Raw genomic sequence first — 20,875 nt, forward strand, 5'->3', positions numbered from 1 at the left:
TAAATATAAGTTCCAATTTCAGGTCATTTCTTTGCTTACAAATATAAGCAAAGGCTGCTAGAAGCAACCAGGCCCCATCTTGAATGCTTTGCTGCTTAGAAATTTCTTCCACCAGATACAGTAAATCATCACTCTCAAGTTCAAAGTTTCACTGATCCCCAGGGCAGGGCACGGTCCAACCAAGCTCTTTACTAAAGCATAGCAAGAGGGATCTTTACTCCAGTTCCCAATAAGTTCATTATCCATTTGAGACCTCCTTAACCTGGATTTTATGTCCATATCACTACTGGCATTTTGATTACAACAATCTTTAACAAGTCTCTAGGAAGTTCCAAACTTTCCCTCATCTTCCTGCCTTCTTCTGAGCCCTGCAAACTGTTCCAACCTCTGCCCATTACCCAATTCTAAAGCTGCTTCCACATTTTCAGATATCTTTATAGCAATGCCCCACTCCATAGTACCAATTTTCTGTGTTAGTCTGTTCTTGTGCTGCTATAAAGAAATACCTGAGACTGGGTAATTTATGAAGAAAAGAGGTTTACTTGGCTACAGTTCTGCAGGCTTTCTGGGAAGCCTAGTGGCTTATGCTCTTGGGAAGGCCTCAGGAAATTTACAACCATGCGGAAGGTGAAGGAGAAGCAGGCACATCTGACATAGCCCAGCAGAAGGAGGTTAGAGAGTGGGGAGGTGCTATATACTTCTAAACAATCAGATCTCGTGAGAACTCACTCAATATTATGAGAACAGCACTAGTAGGATGATGCAAAACCACTCATGAGAAACCACCCCCATGATTCAGTGACATCCCACCAGGCCCCACCTGGATGGAGGGCCTTCAATTTGACATGAGGTTTGGGCAGGGATACAGACCCAAACCATATCAGGTTCGTATTCATAAAGCTCTTAGAAGATAACGTGGCTGATAACTCAAAATAAGTGATTATATATACACATCCATCTATCTACCTGCCTGTGTTTGCTAAGTAATAGAAATGCAAAAGACATTTAAGGATGAAACCAATCAAGATTATATGCTTTATTATATGAAGGTCATTTGCAGAGAAGAAAGAATCAAGGTTAACAAAAAATTATAACACAGAGTGCCTGACCGCATACAGCTAATTTTTATTTTATTTTATTTTTTATTTTTTTGCAAAGTTGAGGTCTTCCTGGGTTGCCCAAGCTAGTCTCAAACTCCTGGGCTCAAGTGATCCTCCCACCTTGGCCTTTCAAGGTGTGGGGATTACAGGTGTGAGTGGTTATGCTCAGCCTGGTTCGTCGAAGTTTTGGATCAGACTCTCAAGAATAGAGAGAAAGCAAAACTTGCTTTCTCCCTTAGAACTATGTATCTCAAGCTTTATATGTACATGAATCACCTGAGCAGACACTTAAAATGTGGATCCTGGGATTCTGATTCAGCAGGTCTGAGAAAGGGCCTGAGATACCATATGTCTGACAAGTTCCTAGACCACTGCTTTATCGTTGGTCCATGACCATGGAGTAGCAAGGCCCTCCAACCTGGGGTACTGAGGCATGACTAGAAAATTCAGGGTCAGGGTGGAATAGGGGTAAATGGAAATTGAGAATGCAATATAATAATAAATGGAGAAGAGAGTTTCCAAAGGGAGAGAGAGAGAGAGAGAGAGAGACAGAGAGAGAGAGAGAGAGAGAGAAACTTCCTAGTGCAGGGACAATAATTGAGGCTGTTAATTTTGACAATTAAGCCAAAAGGTATAAATGAGTGAATAGTTTAAGTCGATGAATAATGGAGGTCTGATTACAGATAGCAGGTAGAAAAACTGAACAGTGATTGTAAACCATCCAGTGGAAAATTTCAGCAGAGAAATATGTGTAGTGGTTGGTAGCTTAATAGGGTAGTAACTTTAAGAGAAGTATTGCTTTTTTTTTTTTTTTTGAGATGGGCTTTTGCTCTTGTTGCCCAGGCTGGAGTGCAATGGATGGCACAATCTCAGCTCACCACAACCTTCACCTCTCGGGTTCAAGTGATTCTCTCTCCTCAGCCCCCCAAGTAGCAATACTCTAGTGAAGAAGAAAAGAGACAGAAGAGAGGAGGACAGACAGAATATGCCCTAGAAAACAAAAAGAGGAGGTAAATCCAATCACAGGCAAAAATTAGACTTGGCAAGAGGATACATGAAAAATACAGAAACAATTCAAGCAGAGGAGAGGCTAGAAAATAGATGCATTTATTTTCAATAATTTTATCTGCTGAGAGTGGAATACAGAGCTAAGACAGGTGATTCAAGGAGCATAGAAAAGGTTTCTAACAGTCTTTCTGGGTGAGGTGACGAAAAACAAAAAAGAGTGAAATAAAGATGGCCCTACAGAATGAGGACACACTAAGGATAGATAGCATGCGTTCATAGTGATGCCAGCTGGCACCATTACATGACTTTCTCAAGCAATGCACAGAAGCTTACAAATGAAACAGAAGTAGATGGCTAGGCTTATACAGGTGTTGGGAGGTGGACAACATGAGAGTCACGCTGCTCACATTTTGATATCTTTGATTGTTACTTTAGAGTTGGGTAAAGAGCCAAGTAAAACCAGGAGAGAAAGCAAGTCACTGGGTCAAAGCAACATGATACAGAGGAATGAACATGAGACTTACAGACTGAGAATCAGGAGACCTGGGTCCCAATCCTACTTCCATTTTCTAAATGATTGACTTTGTCCCTTTACCTCCATAACAAATGTGTTTACGTAAATCAGTTCACAACCTGGGCTATGCATGGAATTGCCTGGGGACATTTACATATATTATTCTTGCTCCCGATTTTAGAATAATGAAGTCAGATTAGGAGATGTCCGTGGGACATCTATGTTTTTAAAGCATATCCGGTGATTTCTATTAAACAGCCGGGGTTGAGAACCACTAGGAAAGATGATCTCTAAAGTTTATTTTTCTTTCTGGTCTTTTTTTAGATTTAGATATCAAAGAAAGATAATAGTAAAAGACCAGAGGCAAAATCAAATTCAGTAATAGTGAATATCCTGAGTCCATTAAGGCTGCTGTAGGGCCAGGCGCAGTGGTTCATGCCTGTAATCCCAGCACTTTGGGAGGCCAAGGCGGGTGGATCCCGAAGTCAAGAGATCTAGACCATCCTGGCCAACATGGTGAAACCCCGTCTTTAAAAAAAAAAAAAAAGGCTGCTACAGCAGAATACCTTAAACTGGTTGCCTTATAAACAACATACATTTATTTATCACAGTTCTGGAGCCTGAGAAGTCCAAGAGGAAGGTGCTGGCAGATTTGATGTCTAATGAGAGTCCACGTTCTGGTTCATAGATGCTGCCTTTGTGTCCTCATGTGGTAGAAGAGGTCAGGAAGCTTTCTGGGATCCCTTTTATAAGGTCACTAATCCCATTCATGAGAGCTTTGCCCTAGGGCCTAATAACCTCCCAAAGGTACCACCTCTAAATATCACCGCACTGGGGACTCGGTTTCAATATATGAATTTTGGGGGACATAAACATTCAGTCAAGTGCAGTGAGTGATAATAAATGTTGAAAAAATAGATCAAAAAGTGAAATGTCAGGGCAATGATGAGGTTGGGGGGAAGGCCTTCCATGTGGGTGGCAAACACTACCGAGGGTTAAATGTTGTGGCAGCACAGAAATCGTTTTTTATTCTTTTTCCATCAATGACTTACATAGTTTGAATGTCTCTTCTAAACCTCATGCTGGGATGTAATCCCCAGTGTTGGAATTGAGTCCTGGTGAGAGGTGTTTGGATCATGGTGGTGGATATTTCATGAATGGCTTCGGCCATCTCCTTGGTGATAAGTGAGCTGTCGCTCTGAGCTAACATGAAATCTGGTCGTTTAAAACTATGTGGCACTTCCCCCCACACATTGCTCTTGCTCTCTCGCTCTCTCGCTCTCTTGCTCCTGATACTTCCATGTGGGATGCTTGTTCCCCCTTTGCCTTCTGCCATGACAGGAAGCTTCCTGAGGCCTCCCCAGAAGCAGATGCCACTATGCTTCCTGTTCTGCCTGTAGAACCATGAGACAATTGAACTTCTTTTCTTGTAAATTACTCAGTCTCAGGTATTTCTCTACAGTATTGCAAGAATGGCCTAATACAGGGATATTGTCCAAAGAATCTGTAGAATAACACCATAGTCAAAACGGTTGACAGCATATGGTATCTAGCCAGAGCCATTCTCAGCACTTGCAGACTGGCCACAGACTACCATAATTGGTCACCTGGGGCCTGAGCCCAAGGTGAAATGACAAAACCACAGAATCTTATTGGCTGTTAATTCCTTTCATATCTCTCATGGCTGTCACCCCCAGGTCTAGAATGCAGGCTCCTCATCTGTCTTTCTTCTTATTTTCTTCTCCACACCGCTCTGTGGTTCCTTTCTTTCTAAGTCATTTTCCAATCACTTCCGATTGCTGATCTCTCTCACAATTCTTCTGCTCTGTAGAAATTTCATTCTATTTTCTATGACATTCTCAATGTCTTTGCCAAACTTTCTTTGTTCTTGTCCTAATAGAAACTTGGCTTTTCCTTGATATCATCACTTCTCAGGCAGTCATCTCTGAAGAAGCTGGCCATTCTTCCTTTCTGTATCTCTGGGCCAGGAGATAATAGTGACTTAGACCTTCATTGTCACTTCCAAAGTTTAACTCTACAATCTTAATCCAAAAAGCCCTCTTTCTTTGGTTGTATGATACCTAAGTCTAACATGTACTACCCTGCATCAACTAATCTGGTCACTTCCACAACCAGTAAGAACTATGACAAGTGGTTCCTCATCAAAAAGAAGATGAAATGGAAATTGTCTCCCTCCCATATCTTCCAGTCTCTAATTACTTTACTCTGGAAGCAAGACTTTTATCACCAGTTTTTGGATGTCCTTCAAAGATATTTTGTGCAAACATAATTATATGTACGGATATGGACATATGAATGCATATGTATATATAAATCATTGTTTTTTTTTTTTTTTTGAGATGGAGTCTCAGTCTGTGATCGAGACAGGAGTGCAGTGGCGCGATCTGAGCTCACTGCAACCTCTGCCTCCCAGGTTCAAGCGATTCTCCTGCTTCAGCCTCCCAATTAGCTGGGACTACAGGTGTGCACCACAATGCCTGGCTAAATTAGCTGGGACTACAGGTGTGCGCCACAATGCCTAGCTAAATTAACTGGGACTACAGGTGTGCGCCACAATGCCTGGCTAATTTTTGTATATTTAGTAGAAAGAAGGTTTCACCATGTTGGCCAGGCTGGCCTCGAACTCCTGAACTCAAGTGATCTGCCCACCTTGGTCTTGAAAAGTGCTGGGATTACAGGGTTGAGCCACCGTGCCCAAATTGTGGGTTTCTTAAAGGTAAACAAATGGTAGAAAATTATATATCCTATTCTAAAAGCTTTATTTTTTTAAACAAAATATTTTAAAGAATTTTTCTTAACAATGGATACAAATTTTTCTTGTAAAAATATTACTGCATAATATTTTATGTGGATGTCCAATAATTTATTTACCTGTCCCCTACTATGAACAACTAGATTCATTCTAGTTTTTCTAGTCTTTTGCTGTTGCAAGCAAGGCTTCTATAAATAACATTTTACCGATGTCATCTTTTACTTTGCAAGTTATTTGGGTCGAAAATTATTTGTTTTTTAAAAGTTGTGAAGATACTGAAAAGATTGTACTGCATGGGCTGTGTACTAATTTATATACCCATTAACTACATTTAAAAGAACCAGTTTCCCATTATTTTTGCCAACATAATATTTTATACATTTACTTTGCCAAGAACATTTGAAAAATATTTCATCAAAATTTTAATTTACACTTTTCCTACTTGGAGGGAAGTTGAGATCTTTGCAAATGTTGAACACTGTATTTTCTTTCCTGGACATCTTCTTTGCCTGTTTTCCTCTCATTTTTTGTAAGTCTTTCCATAGTAAGGAAAATAGACTTCTACTAAAATATGAGTTGCGATGTTTTTTTTTCTTAGTTTGTTGTATTGTCATTTTGGTGTTCGTTATGCAGAACAATTTTATTTACATGTCATTTAGTTTATTTATTTATTTATTTTTAATTTTTTTTTTAGAGACAGGGTTTCACCATATTGGCCAGGCTGGTCTCAAACTCCTGAGCTCAAGCAATCCACCCACCTTGGACTACCAAGTGCTGGAATTATAGGCATGAGCCACCGCACCTGGCCACATGTCATTTAGTTTATAAGTCTCTTCATTTTGCTATCTATATTTTATATACTTTATACTTTTCCTATTTTGGATAATTAAAAAAAATTTTTTTTTTTTGAGACAGAGTCTTGCTCTGTCAACCAGGCTGGAGTGCAGTGGCACAAACTCAGCTCACTGTAATCTCCCTATCATGGGTTCAAGTGATTATCCTGCCTCAGCCTCCTGAGTAGCTGGGATTACAGTTGCGCGCCACCACACCCAGCTAATTTTCATTTTAGTAGAGACAGGATTTTACCATGTTGATCAGATGGATCTCGAATTCCTGACCTCATAATCTGCCCACCTCGGGCCTCCCAAAGTGCTGGGATTACAGGCATGAGTCACTGCACCCAGCCTTCAATTTCTTTTAATGCTTCCATCCTTACCTTTTTTTTTTTTTTTTGAGACAGAGTTTTGCTCTTGTTACCCAGGCTGGAGTGCAATGGCACGATCTCGGCTCACCGCAACCTCCGTCTTCAGGCAATTCTCCTGCCTCAGCTCCCGAGTAGCTGGGACTACAGGCAGGGGCCACCACGCCCAACTAATTTTTGTATTTTTAGTAGAGATGGGGTTTCACCACGTTGACCAGGATGGTCTGGATCTCTTGACCTCGTGATCCACCCGCCTCGGCCTCCCAAAGTGCTGGGGTTACAGGCGTGAGCCACTGCTCCCGGCCTACTTTTTTTTTTTTTTTTTTAACACCAAAGATAAATCTTTGGTCCATCTGAAACCCTAATCTTCTTTCTAACTCTTGCCATGATTGTGGATCACTTCAGTGCTCATGTCACCTATACAAACCCTACCCACTATGTCCCTGGATCTCTTCTGCTCAGACAACCACCTCCCTTCTCAGCTCTCACAACTACATCCTGGAGAGTCTTATCTCTTGTGTGATGGTTCTTCATTTCTAAAAATGTAAAGCTCTCACATCCTATTATTCTCACTCCCTCATCATAATCTGTTATCCTTCTTGGTCTCTTGCTCTCTGAGGTCTGTTATACATTTGTAATAGTTTCATTTAAACCTCAGATGCTTCCAATCTCCCTTTTCTCTCATATTGTCTGCCCTTGCTAGGCAGGACCAGATAATGACTTAAGCACTTTTGCCTTTTGGGGCCCCTTCCTCCATAAAAGCATATTAAAATTTACATTTCATGATTACCCTTATAAAGACAAACACATTACTATATATAAAAACATTTTTTCTCTCTGAAAGTTTATTCTGATTCTAAAAATAAAACATTTTTGTGGACCCCAGAAGCCTAGTGAAACTTAGGCTCTATTCTTATTATGCGTAGAGTATCAGTCAGCTTTTCTCCTAGGCACTAATTTACTACCTTTTTAAAATTGAGAAGAGGGGGTCTCACTCTGTCTGGAGTGCAGTAGTGCGATCCCGGCTCATTGTAACCTCTGTCTCCAGGGCTCAAGCAATCCTCCCAGTCAGCCAGCCTCCCAAGTAGCTGAGACTACTGGCGTGATCCACCACGCCCGGCTAATTTTTTTTGGATTTCTGGTAGAGACAGGATTGCCCAGGTTGGTCTCAAACTCCAGGACTCAAGCTATGCTCCCACCTTGGTCTCCCAAAGTACTGGGATTACAGGCGTGAGCCCCTGTGCCTGGTCCGATTTACTACTTTAACCACTTTTCCCATACCACCCTCTTCTCCCTTGGCTTCTTGTTTTCCTTGTGAATCTGCATTGCCAACCTCCAATCCTAGATAAATCTGTTGAGCTCTACTACAGAAAAATTATAAAAGGATTGATGCTATCAAAGATTTAGGGTCTATGACATGAATTGGGCCCTCAACACTGCTTAACAATTTTTCTACATGTCCCTGATGAATTTTCAGTTTTGTTCCTCATGTTAACCATTCCAAATCATTTAGCAGTCTCCCCAACTAAGAGAAAATGAAGTGTGAATTATCTTAATTCCCTATCCTTTTATGTTCTGATTAGCCCTGGCTAAGTAACAAAATAACACAAGATGTAGTTGCTTAAAACAAAATTTATTTTTCTCTCAAGATTCTGTGTACTGACTGGGCACGGTGGAGCAGTTCTCACTGTGGGTCTCTTATGTGACCTTCATCGCCATATTGAAACTATTCTTTTTTGGTAACTAAAGACTTCTCAATTGTCTAATCTAACAGATACTTTAAAAATCTTTGTCCAGGCATGGTGCCTCACGCCTGTAATCCCAGCACTTTGGGAGTCCAAGATGGGCGGATCACAAGGTCAAGAGATCCGGACCACCCTGGCCAACATGGTGAAACCCCGTCTCTACTAAAAAATACAAAAATTACCTGGGCATGGTGGCAGTCGCCTGTAGTCCCAGTGACTCGGGAGGCTGAGGCAGGAGAATTAATTGAATCCAGGAGGCAGAGGTTGCAGTGAGCCGAGATCACGCCACTACACTCCAGCCGGACGCCTGGTGACAGAGCACAACTCTGTCTCAAAAAAAAAAAAAAGAAAAAAAATCTTTATCTTAACCTTTTCATAATATTTAAAGATATTGATCACTCCCCTGTTCTTGAAACTATTTTGTGGGCTTTTCTGAATCTTAGCTTTCCATATAACTTCTCTGTACAATATAGATGGTGAACTCTTAGGGAATGAAAGTAAAGAAATAGGACAGTTAAGGCCGGGTACGGTGGCTCACACCTGTAATCCCAGCACTTTGGGAGGCCGAGGCGGGTGGATCACGAGGTCAAGAGATCGAGACTGTCCTGGTCAACTTGGTGAAACCCCATCTCTACTAAAAATACAAATAATTAGCTGGGCATGGTGGCACGTGCCTGTAATCCCAGCTACTCAGGAGGCTGAGGCAGGAGAATTGCTTGAACCCAGGAGACGGAGGTTGTGGTGAGCCAAGATCATGCCATTGCACTCCAGCCTGGGTAACAAGAGCGAAACTCCGTCTCAAAAAAAAAAAAAAAAAAAAAATAGGACAGTGTACTAGTTTCCCATGGTTACTAGAACAAATTACCACATACTTGATTTAAAACAACAGAAATGTGTTCTTTCACACATCTGGAGACCAGAGGTCCAAAGTTAGTTAGCATCAGTGGGCTACAATCAAGGTGTTGGCAGGGCCATGTTCCCTCCGGAAATTTCAGAAAACGGTCTGTTTCTTGTCACTTCTCTCTGCTTGTAGCTGTTAGAATCCCTTGGCTTGTGGCTACATCACTCCAGTCTTCAAAGCCAGCGTCCTTAAATCTCTCTCTGTTCCATCTTCATATTGCCTTCTCTCTGTGCATGTCAAATCTCCTCTTGCCTCTTTCTTATAAAGACATACGTGACAGCATTTAGGGGCCACACAGATAATCCAAGACAATTTCTTTAACTTAGCATCCTTTATTTAATCACATCTGCAAAGACTTTTTTTTTAAATAAGGTGACATTTACAGACTTCAGGGATTAGGACACGGATATCTTTCAGAGAACCATTTTTCAGTGTCATATTGAAGAAGAAAGCTGACCTAGGAATTCAAAACTATTTCGAATGACATGGATAATTGGCTGAGGTAAATCTAGTTAGTGTAAACAAATAGTGTGAATTTCAAAAGATTAGTACAAATTATTGAGAGGATTTATTTATTTATTTTTAAGAAAATACTGAAAGTTGTACTCTAGAAGAAGAAAATGGGGACTCTCGCGCAGGTTTAAGACTGGTAAAAGGAAGTGGCTGTCACTGAAATGGCTTCAAGGGAAGAAATCAGGAGAAAGCTAAATTTCAGTTAAGACAGGAAGGTAGCGTGAGGGGCTTAGAGTACTCCTGTACTCACAGGTACTCAAGAGGCTGAGGTGGAAGTATCACTTGAGCCCAGGAGCTCAAAGCCGTAGTGGGAATGATTCATGAATAGCCACTGCACTCCAGCCCAGGCAACAAAGTGAGACCCTCTGGAAAGCAAAAGAAGGTAGAAGTAGCATTAAGTGAATATCTACCTTGATATAACAGTTGTTAATATAGTGAAATCTTGTTAGTGTAGGAAGAATTATAAGTTAATTTGAGTCATAAATTAATTTAAAGTATTATTTATTTCAAATGTATATAGTGGTAGCACAAACTATTTATCTTGGTTTCCAAGTTACTGTTCTAGAATAGATACTGTATAGTTAATAGTAATTAATTATGGTTGATATGGACAGACTATTTAAATGCCAAACAATAGTGCTTGACTGTGCTCTTATTCAGTAACTTTTAATTAAACAGAATTAATTGAATTGATGATCTAATGAACATAGTGATCTTTAGAAAAAGTCTGACATAACATAGCCATAGAACAATTGTCCCAGGAGGCTCATTTGAGTCCTGCCTATCACAGGGTAAGCATACTTGCTTGTGTAATCAAGTAGTCATTCACATATGCAGGTCCTTAAATCTCATTTTCTTTTTAATGTTTTCTCTTTTCATGAAATCTGATGGTTTTATACTTACATCTAATTTTCATACTGTTTTCTTCTTCTTTACTTCCAATCTAAAACAGTAAGAATTTTAAAAGCAGTTGTTAATGATAAGAAAATCATATTTTGAATTATCACAAATTTGCTTTGAAGTGTAGAGACAGTTTTTAGTGTTGAACGTGGTCGACTGAAATTCGAAAAGAACCAAGTCAAAAATGCACCATAATTGCTCCTGAAGCAGAGGCTATTGATTTCTTGCCCATTATCTCATCACACAGAAAGTGAAGGGAGAAAAATACAAGTTCAAAGACACCAGCTACTCAGGTAACAGGCAGGAGCTTCAAGTGAAAATTTCTGCCTCATTAAAAACGTTTAAAGAAAGGAGCTTTTCTTCATGTAGGAATCATTATTCTCAGTTTGAGTTCATCCTCTGGAGTTTTCACCTCTTCAGAAGGGCACATTCTGTGCAATTTCTAAGAAGTGCTTCTTTAATGGGAGGGATTTATGTTAAGTTGGTTCAGGGGAGGTAGACAATTGTGGAGCCTTTTTAATGGACTACAAAAGATTGTCGAGTAATTAAATAGATTTCTTTTCCCTTATACTGTTCCATGGTTTTAAAAAACACTCTGCTGAGCTTGTAAAATCAATTTCCATTACTGGCCTTGACCTTTGCAGTTTTATAAACATGTTTTTTCCCTGGCTTTGGAATGTGGTTCAAAGGCAATAGCACAAGACCAGAGGATGAGACAGTTTCTTTTATTGAAAGTTAACTTTTTTCTACAGTGAAAATATCCTTTTCTCACAGGCATTCATTCACCTGCATATGTTATAATATAAATGTAATTATATACATAATGGCTTCTTTATGTTTATATGACATATGTATACGTGTATTTATATTGGAGTATATAAATATATGTATATATTTATTTTTTAATTGACAAATCATAATTGTATACATTCATGGGGCACCATGTTATGTTTTATGTATGTATACAATGTGAAGTGACTAAATCTAGCTAATTATCTGTCACCTCACTTACTTATAATTTTTTTGTGTGTGATGAGACATTTGAAATTTGCTCTAAGTTATTTTGGAATATACTATACAATATTGACTATAGTTACTTTGCTGTGTGATAGATCTCAGCACTTCTTCCTCCTAATCATACATTTGTGTCCTTTGACTACCAACTCCCCATTCCCTGCTCCCACAAAACATATGAATTTATAAAACTTTTGTTTTCTTCCACAGATTTGTGTTTTGTTTTCACTGCTCAAAGGTATTTTCCCCCTTCCCATTCCAAGAAACTAGCGAAGCCATTGTGTTCCTTTGCCCTAGGGACTTTGGATGCCAAATGGAAAGCAGATGTTGTCCAAGGACAGCTTCATTCCATTTTTGTTTTGTTTGCTTTGGATGATTAGACCTATTGTGGGGATTATGCCATATCACCTAGAGTGGAGGAAAAGAAAGATGAGGTCTTCTTGGGGGTGCTAGGAGCAGGAGGTAGAATTGACTTCAGCTAGCAATTCCTCCAGACAAGAAGGAAAGGAGTTTGGGTGGTTTGCAAAGAGGGTAGCCCAGGTCCTGCTTGTTAACTCCTAGTTGGGTGGATTGCCTCAGGACACTAGGGAAGACCTCTAGGAGCCCTGGTCTCAGGAACTGCCTTGACAGAGAAGTCAGAGACCTTTGTCCAAGATTATCAGTGAGTACCACTTCCCTCAGGGACTACATCATAAGACCCTGGACAATAAACATATCAGTGAGGACCAGTGGAGGCCATACCCCTTTCTTTCAAAATTGAGGACCTAAGAAGACATCCCCACTCCTGACTTCTGTGTCACCTGGAAGTGGGATTGGAGGAAAGAAGTCCAGAAATGATGGAAATGTTATTTCCTACTTGCTGACTGCTGCTCTAAGCAGCTCAATTTGATTTAAACAAAATTTGTGATACTTCTTTTACTCAGAGCTAAGGTGAAATTTTCACTGCTTTCTCTCTCCCTCACCATTTGTTCATTTGCAAAATGGTGATTATTGTACTCACCTTGCAGAGTTGTTTTTAGCGTTAAATCAGATGACCTGTGTAGGGTGACTGTGTCACCACCATAATGGTAGATGTTCAATAAATTCTTACTAGGAAATATTTACATTGTATGTGTTCATACTGTTGCAAAAATGGAATCAAGTACTAGGTTTTTAAAGCACAAGACATACTTCTAGTTTTCAATAATTTCATATTATAATTATAGAGCTATCCAGAAGTTCTAGGTTCATATCTCTAAGCAAGAAATACAGGCAGGTGAATCAAGGGAAATTGAATGGAAGAATTTGGAGGCAGAAATCATGATGTAGGACAGAAAACCTATGAGAACTTTAGGAGAGAAGATAGCAACACTAAACGTAAAAGGAATTTGTCTGTAATGCTATCATTAGAAAATCTTCTCATAAAAAAAGAGAGGGCCAGGTGCTGTGGCTCTCACCTGTAATCCCAGCACTTTGGGAGACCGAGGAAGGTGGATCACTTGAGGCCAGGAGTTCGAGACTAGCCTGGCCAACATGGTGAAATCCTGTCTCTAAAAAAAAAAGAAAGAAAGAAAAAATTGTCAGAAAAGAGGAAGAAAATCTTCTCCAACACACAACATTTGGACAGCAGGTTTAGATTTTCTTCATCTTTTTTCTCTTCAATTTTTTTTCTACTGCAAGGATAAGCTAAGAGACAGATTTTATTTCAAGTCTAAGTGTATACTAATATGTATATCTTAAAATAACATTGAATTATTGAAGAAATACTGTTCCAATAGTCAAACAGTTAACAGAGAGGGCACAGGAACCAACACACCAAAAAAAAACCACACCTGTATTGTACATCAAAATCAATGGCCAGTATTTCTCCAGTTATTCTTGAGAGAAAAATAGACAACAAGTTAAAAATGGAAAAACTTTGCTTAAAAACTAAACAAAACCTTCCATGTAGAAGACAAGCTAAGCCCCTTAAAAACCAGACTGTTGGTGGGAGTGTCAATTAGTTCAACCATTGTGGAAGACAGTGTGGCAATTCCTCAAGGATCTAGAACCAGAAATACCATTTGACCCCCTAACCCTAACCCTAACCCTAACCCTAACCCAAAAGGATTATAAATCATTCTACTATAAAGACACTTGCACACATATGTTTATTGCAGCACTGTTCACAATAGGAAAGACTTGGAACCAATCCAAATGCCCATCAATGATAGAGTGGATAAAGAAAACGTGGCACATATATACTATAGAATACTATGCAGCCATAAAAAGGATGAGTTCATGTCCTTTGCAGGGACATGGTTGAGGCTGGAAACCATTATTCTCAGCAAACTAACACAGGAACAGAAAACTAAACACTGCATGTTCTTACTCGTAAATGGGAGTTGAACAATGAGAACATATGGACACAGGGAGGGGAACATCACACACTGGGTCCTGTCAGGGCTGGAGGGGAAGGGGAGGGATAGCATTAGGAGAAATACCTAATGTAGATGACAGGTTGATGGGTGCAGCAAACTACCATGGCGCATATATACCTATGTAACAAATCTGCACATTCTGCACATGTATCCCAGAACTTACATTAGAATAAAAACAATTAAAAAAACAAAACAAACAAACAAAACAAACCCCAGATAGACATTGATAAAGTAAAACAAATGAGAAAAACTGGCTAAACTTCTTAAGCTCAATTTTATCAAATATATATCCATTTTAGCAAAATAAAGCACTAAATTATACTTTGTAGACATATTCATTTCTTTTAGTTTAATAACTACTTCAGTATAGATTGACTGGCCCTACTCTATTTGGAAAAAGAATGATCTGGAGGCAATGCTGACTGCATGTGAGGTAAAGGAAACAAATGTTCCCAGCATTTTTTGTATGAACATGAATTATACTGTTTAATGAAGACCCATCCCTTAATTTTTTTTTAAGTCAAAGTTATAGGTGCACAAAGTTTAAAAATAAAATAATTCAACAGAATACTCCAAATACCCCTTAGCTTCTGTAATCCATTTCTTTCTACCCAGGAACAACCACTTTCAACTGTGTTTTTTTTAATCTGTGTTGTTTCTTTCTTAGGTATATGACCTTGATGTTTCCAAATAATGTGCTAATATTTATATTCTTGTTTTTTATCAGCCATCATCTATTAATATTTACATCCCATTCTGTTTTTTTTAAATTTTAAAATCCTCATTAAGGTATAGTTTCCTATTTTAAAAAATGATGATTCTTCTTTATTTCTCATGTCTATACTCCATCCCCACTCCTTCACATGAATTCTTCTTTGTTCCCCATCTTTCTAGTGTAGTTATATCACCATTTAAGTTATGACAAATTATTGCATTATGATGATGATGCAAATACTATTCACAACTATGCCTTGTAGAATGCAATGATTTATACAAGTATGATTATTCTTCCCATTTAAAGACAGTGTGGCGATTCCTCAAGGATCTAGAATTAAATAGCTGTCTGGATTAAATATCTGTCCTTAAATTTTTTTTATTAGTTTTCTATGTAATACTAAATCATACTTTCTGCCAACTGCCTAAATCTCTTCTGGTGTTGCATACTCCTGATGCACTCCTTCCTGAAAATGATAATTTGTTTTAATTTGGAAAGGCTGATCTCAGAGCTGGTCACACAGTTGTATTTATGGAATTGACTATGGCCCTACTCCTGCCATTTCATTCACCTCTCTTCCCGGTCTCCAGGGTTTCATGTCTTTCTTTCTCCTGGTTTACCCACTGACTTTACTGAAGCACATTCTCCAAGTGGTTATCTTAGGGAGGGTACAGGTGATGTAAAATTCTTGATACCCAAAATGTCTGAAAACATTCTTATTTTTCTCTCACACTTAGTTGATGGCTTAGCTAGATATAGATGTCTATATTGAGAAATGTTTTCCTTCAGAATTTTTAAGATGTTGCTTTTCTAACTTCCAGTGTGCTGCTGAAAAATCTAAAGCTATTCAGATTCTTGGTCTTTTTAGGTGACCATTTCCCCTCATCTTTGGAAGCTTGCCTTTGTCCCCAGTGTTTTAAGACTTTGTGATAATGTGATTTTGCCATGGTTTACTTTTAGCCATCATCTGGGCACTGTGAATTCTCTTTCAATCTGAATACTTAGGTCATTCTGTTCTGAGAAATTCACTTGAAATACTTCTTAAATAATTTCCTCAGCCTTATTTTCTCTGTTCTATTTCTTAAGAGCTCTTATTTGAATATTGAACTTAGAACTTGTCCTCTAAGTTTTGGATTTTTTTCTTCTCTTTTTTATTTTTTATTTTTGGTTCTGCTTTCTGGAAGATTTCTGCAATTTTGTTTTGTGAAACTCCTATTGAGTTTTTCATTTATGCTATCCCATATATTTTTCTTTTCACTCAGCACATCCTAGTCTCACCATTATATTTTTAAATAATCTACTCTTTTACATTTTTATTTCTTGGATATTCCTTTTCTTATGGTAGGATATACTTGTTTCATGGAAACAATATCTTCTCATACCTCCCTTAGGATATTAATGACAATACATTTTCTTTTGTTATTATTTTTTTTGTGTGTGAGACAGAGTCTCGCTCTGTCTCTAGGTGCCAGACTAGAGTGCAATGGCATGATCTTGGCTCACTGCAACCTCTGCCTCCTGGGTTCAAGCAATTCCCCTGCCTCAGCCTCCCAAAAAACTAGGACTACAGGAACGCACCACCATGTCCAGCTAATTTTTGTATTTTAGTAGAGACAGAGTTTCACCATGTTGGCCAGGATGGTCTTGATCTCCTGACCTTGTGATCTGCCGGCCTCGGCCTCCCAAAGTGCTGGGATTAGAGGTGTGAGCCACCGCGCCAGCAATGAGATTACATTTTCTTCCCTTTGTGTCATCTCTGGTTCTTTTGGTTTGCTTAAACTTTGTTTTTTATTTTTTGTATGAGATGTCTTAAGTATCTGGTGATCCTTTATTGTTTACATATATTTAAGAATATGGTTCACTTAGAGTGTATAAATGGAGATTGAGAACTTTGTTGTGGGGATATTTGTGTAGATCAGTGCCATGAAATATTGTTAGCACTGGCAAATCTGTAAGGTCTGTAGCAACTTGATTCTTGCCTCCTCCAGTGAAATAATTTGGCTAAGGGGCACAAGATAGAGTGAGAGGCTGAGGCAAGTTTTAGAGCAGGAGTGAAAGTTTATTAAACAGTTTCAGAGCAGAAATGAAAGGAAGTAAAATACACTTGAAAGAGGACCAAGTGGGCAACTTGAGAGCTTCAAGTGCCCTGTCTGACCCTTGACTTGGGGTTTTATACATTGCCATGATTCTGGGGTCACATTTCATTTCTTCTAACTCTTCATTTGGAGTGGGCTGTTCGCATATGCAGTGGCTGGCCAGCAGTTGGACTGGGCTGCACGCACAAGAGTTTGCTGAAGTTGTACACATGTTCACTTGAGGTGTTTTTCCCTTACCCATCAAGGGTTCTTAAAGGAAAGTCATATATCGGTTAAGTCCTGCCATTTTGCCTCGGTGCACATGCTTGAGCTCATTCGCCCAACTCCTGAGATCTTATTGGGAAGCTGCTGATAAACAGCTTCAGCTATTTTCTGACTATTAAAATAGAGTCTGCCTTTCCTTGGCACCAGCTGCAACCGATTATTATTTTAGAGCCACAGTTTTAATGGCTGCCTGACCATCACCTGATGGATGTCTGACATTCCTGGGGGTAGAGGGGACAACCCTGTCCTGCCCTGCTCATGTCTGCCTGGCTACCTACTCTAGCAATGTAACTTTATGTGATGTTGGACATGTTCTATATTTGTACTGTCCAGTACTATAGCTACTAGCCACATGTGCCTACTGATCACTTGAAATGTGACTAGTGTGGCTGTTTTAATTTTACTTAATTTTATTAATTTAAGTTTTAGAAAAAAACTGCCACAAGTGCTACTTCCTACTTTATTGGACAACACAGATCTGGGCTATCTTTGAATTTTTTCTATAGTCAGTTTGGTGGATTCATTAGAGAAAGAGTTTTTAACTTCTTATTGGAACATTTAGGCCTGATTGTTAGCATGAACGAATTTTAGTTTTTAATATGTCAATGCCTACCTAATCCTAATTTTCTGTTCAGTATTGCACGTCTCACTTCGTCCAGCACCCTCTGTGTTAGGTTTGCCCCAGAAAATAAATTTCCAGGCTTTTCTTGAAAGTAGATAGGGGACTCGAAGGTCTAACTGTTTGTTTTATACTCTACTTTCAGTTTTACTTCCTGAGTTACCCAGCACTACCAGCTCCCAAGACTCATGTTGTAATCAGTGGCTTCTCAGCTTTTCTCCCACCATCTTGGGTCCCAGCACTTTTACTGTATGCTACATCAGTTATCTTTCATTTATGTCCTTTCCAACTTCCTTTTTCATTTATTTTTTCCTTTTTTTAAGACAGGGTCTTGCTATGTCTTAGTGTGGTGGCTTGGATCACACTCACTTCAACCTTGAACTCTCAAGTTCAAGCAATCCTCCTGCCTCAGCCTCCTGAGTGTCTGGGACTTTAGGCGTGAGCCACTATGCCTGGCTAATTTATTTTTATTTTTTCTTTTGTAGAGACGAGGGTCTCACTATGTTGCCCAGGCTGGTCTTGAACTCCCGAGCTCAAGCAATCCTGCCTCAGCCTCCCAAATTGCCTGGGTTACAGGCATGAGCCACCACACCTGGCCCCGACTTCCAAGTTTTGGTGCTGCTGTCTCTTCCCTTATTCTTGGTCCATATAATTTATGTTCTGGAAAAAAAGTCTTTACCATGTTTTAGTGGGGGTTCAAAATACAAATGAGTATGTTCATTTAGCCATCTTGACTCCAGTGTTGGTTTATTTCATATGCGAATTTATATTTATATTCTTTCCAATATAATCACTTACTCTACTGCTTTTTAAGTTGTTCTTTAAATGGAATATTTACAATGTTACCCAACTGTTAAAATTTAGAATTCATACCTCCAGGAATCATTACAAATCTGCGTAAAATATTTTTGCCTTCTTTTTTTACCAACGCCATCAGTTGACCCCATAAGCATATTAAACTTGCACTGATTGAGGCTGAATCCAAACATCGTGTCTTCTCACAATGAGCTTTTCAAAATAATTGGATAGGCCTCCCATAACAGGAAAGATTTTGTATATATTCAAATACAAGGTGAATTCTTGTATCTCTAAGAAAAAAAGTGGGGAAAGCTATACTTATATTCAGACATATATCATTAGCTATTCAAAATAATTGAATAGGACTCCTGTAACTGGATTCATTTTATAAAGGCTCCAATATAAAGGAATTCATTTTATTTGTATGAAAATATGTTCAGGGAAAATGTCCTCTTACATTGAAATACTTATGGTATAAAGCATGAGTGTGACTTAAATACATAATCATTGTTACTGTTTTCTTTTCTCTTCTCCCACTATGGGGGTGGTCAATAATGACTACAGTTATATATTTTCCTGGGCCTACACATTCTGATTAACTATAAAAGTGTCATTGATTGCACCTCTATGTTCATGGGATTGGGCATAAGCCCATTATATTTAAGGGACTATCTGACAAGGGAAATAAGCAGAGTCATAGGAACCTTATAAGGCAGTACATTTTGAAACTTATATTTCAGCTTGTACTTTTTATGGAATGGTATGATTTATTTCTGCTCCTTGTTCTAACTGTAAACTGAATTTTCTTGCAAAATAAAGATGGTGGCTTATCTCTTAAACACCACAGGTGAACCCAGTCAAGGCCCAGGCTTAGAACCTTCAAAGTCCACCCATCTTCAAGAATGCTACCTTGGAAACAAATAACCAGAAATAGCTGTTTTTGCTTGCATGCCCTCTGGGTACTCAAATGAGTCAAAAAAGGGCATTGGCCTCTTTTTTTGTTGTTAGTTCTACAGTATGACTTCTGTGTAAATCTTGCCAGTTGGCAAATCACACTCGTGTTTGTTTTTCCTGTTGAGTGGTTGAAGCTATTGCTGCACCTTCATTGTTCTTCTTTTTCCCTGAATCTCTACCCCACCCACAATTTGTACCGCACATTTTCTATCTAATTATATAGTGTCGTTTTGTTGCTACTTGCTTCAGGTAGTCCCACTCTCCCCACTCCTTCCTTCCCGCCTCCATCTAGCTAAACGGTGATGGTTCAGACGACAAAAGTCAAGCATTGTATGTCTTTGTAACCCCCACATGCTGCTTGCAGAGGCACTCAGATAATAAGACTCTTGCAGGGAGAAAATTTTCCCTTTGCTCACTGAAAATCAACAGACAAAAGGCACATTAATAAAAGAAAAGGCATACAGAATTTATTTGATGTGCACAGGATGGGAGAATTGCTGGAGAATGATTATCCAATAACCCAGTGTGGTATAGAAACTCACATATGCTTTTTCACAGGGAAGGGGAGAGATGAGGAATGTGGAAAATTCTTTTGAGGGGCAGCAAATCATTAGAGAGAATGAATGGACCCAGAAGATGGGAGGCAAACATTGTGGGAAGGTGAGAGGTGGGGCTGCACAGAAATAAAGGTTGACTTATTATGAAGCAAAGTCCCCTAGGTAATCATTTGGAGCTCTACTTGAAGATAGATGAAAAGTCTGTTCAGGACGTGGTGATGACTCCCAGTCTCTTTTCTCTGGTGGTTGATCTCTCCTAGTTACTTGATGAGATCTCAAGGAAGGGGTTTGAGACAATTACATTTCTTTTTTTTTTTAATTGCACATCACTCCTTTATTATATTGATCTGGAAAAAGGATTTAGTACAGTTATGCTCAAAGGAACACTGGACCCATGTGGCAGAGCCAAGCAGCTAGAACATGATTCAGAAATCAGCAAGACACTTGGACAGGACCAAGAGGCATTTCACTGCCACAAAACAAGGTGGGGAGGGATTCGGAAACACACAGCAGGAAGCACTCCTGCCCCTCAGAGGTCAAGGAGCTGATCCCATATTGGTATGAGGAATGGTTTATTTTCTGATAACAATATGCTGTACTATTTCAACCGCCACAAGAAACCCCAAAAGGGTTATTGTTTTGTACTATTTATATATACTATACTTTCTTGTTTTATATAAAAGTAAATGTAACACCTAAACTAAATTCAGGATTCATCCCAACCTTCTAGAGCCAGCTTCTCTGGGGTCAGGGAGGAAACAGTTGTCACATCACCATGCAGGTTACATTCATCTGCCACTGGAA

At 39.1% G+C, this 20,875-nt stretch overlaps 1 protein-coding gene across 2 annotated transcripts in view; it reads left to right on the forward strand.

The window, feature by feature from the left end:
* LOC118149973 (uncharacterized) overlaps nt 1-20,875 on the forward strand; it is an 81,522-nt gene that overhangs the window by 37,617 nt on the left and 23,030 nt on the right. The gene's annotated exons all lie outside the window — the stretch shown is intronic.

This window comes from Callithrix jacchus, chromosome 21 (genome assembly GCF_049354715.1).
Source record: "Callithrix jacchus isolate 240 chromosome 21, calJac240_pri, whole genome shotgun sequence".
In the NCBI taxonomy this organism is placed as follows: Eukaryota; Metazoa; Chordata; class Mammalia; order Primates; family Cebidae; genus Callithrix; species Callithrix jacchus.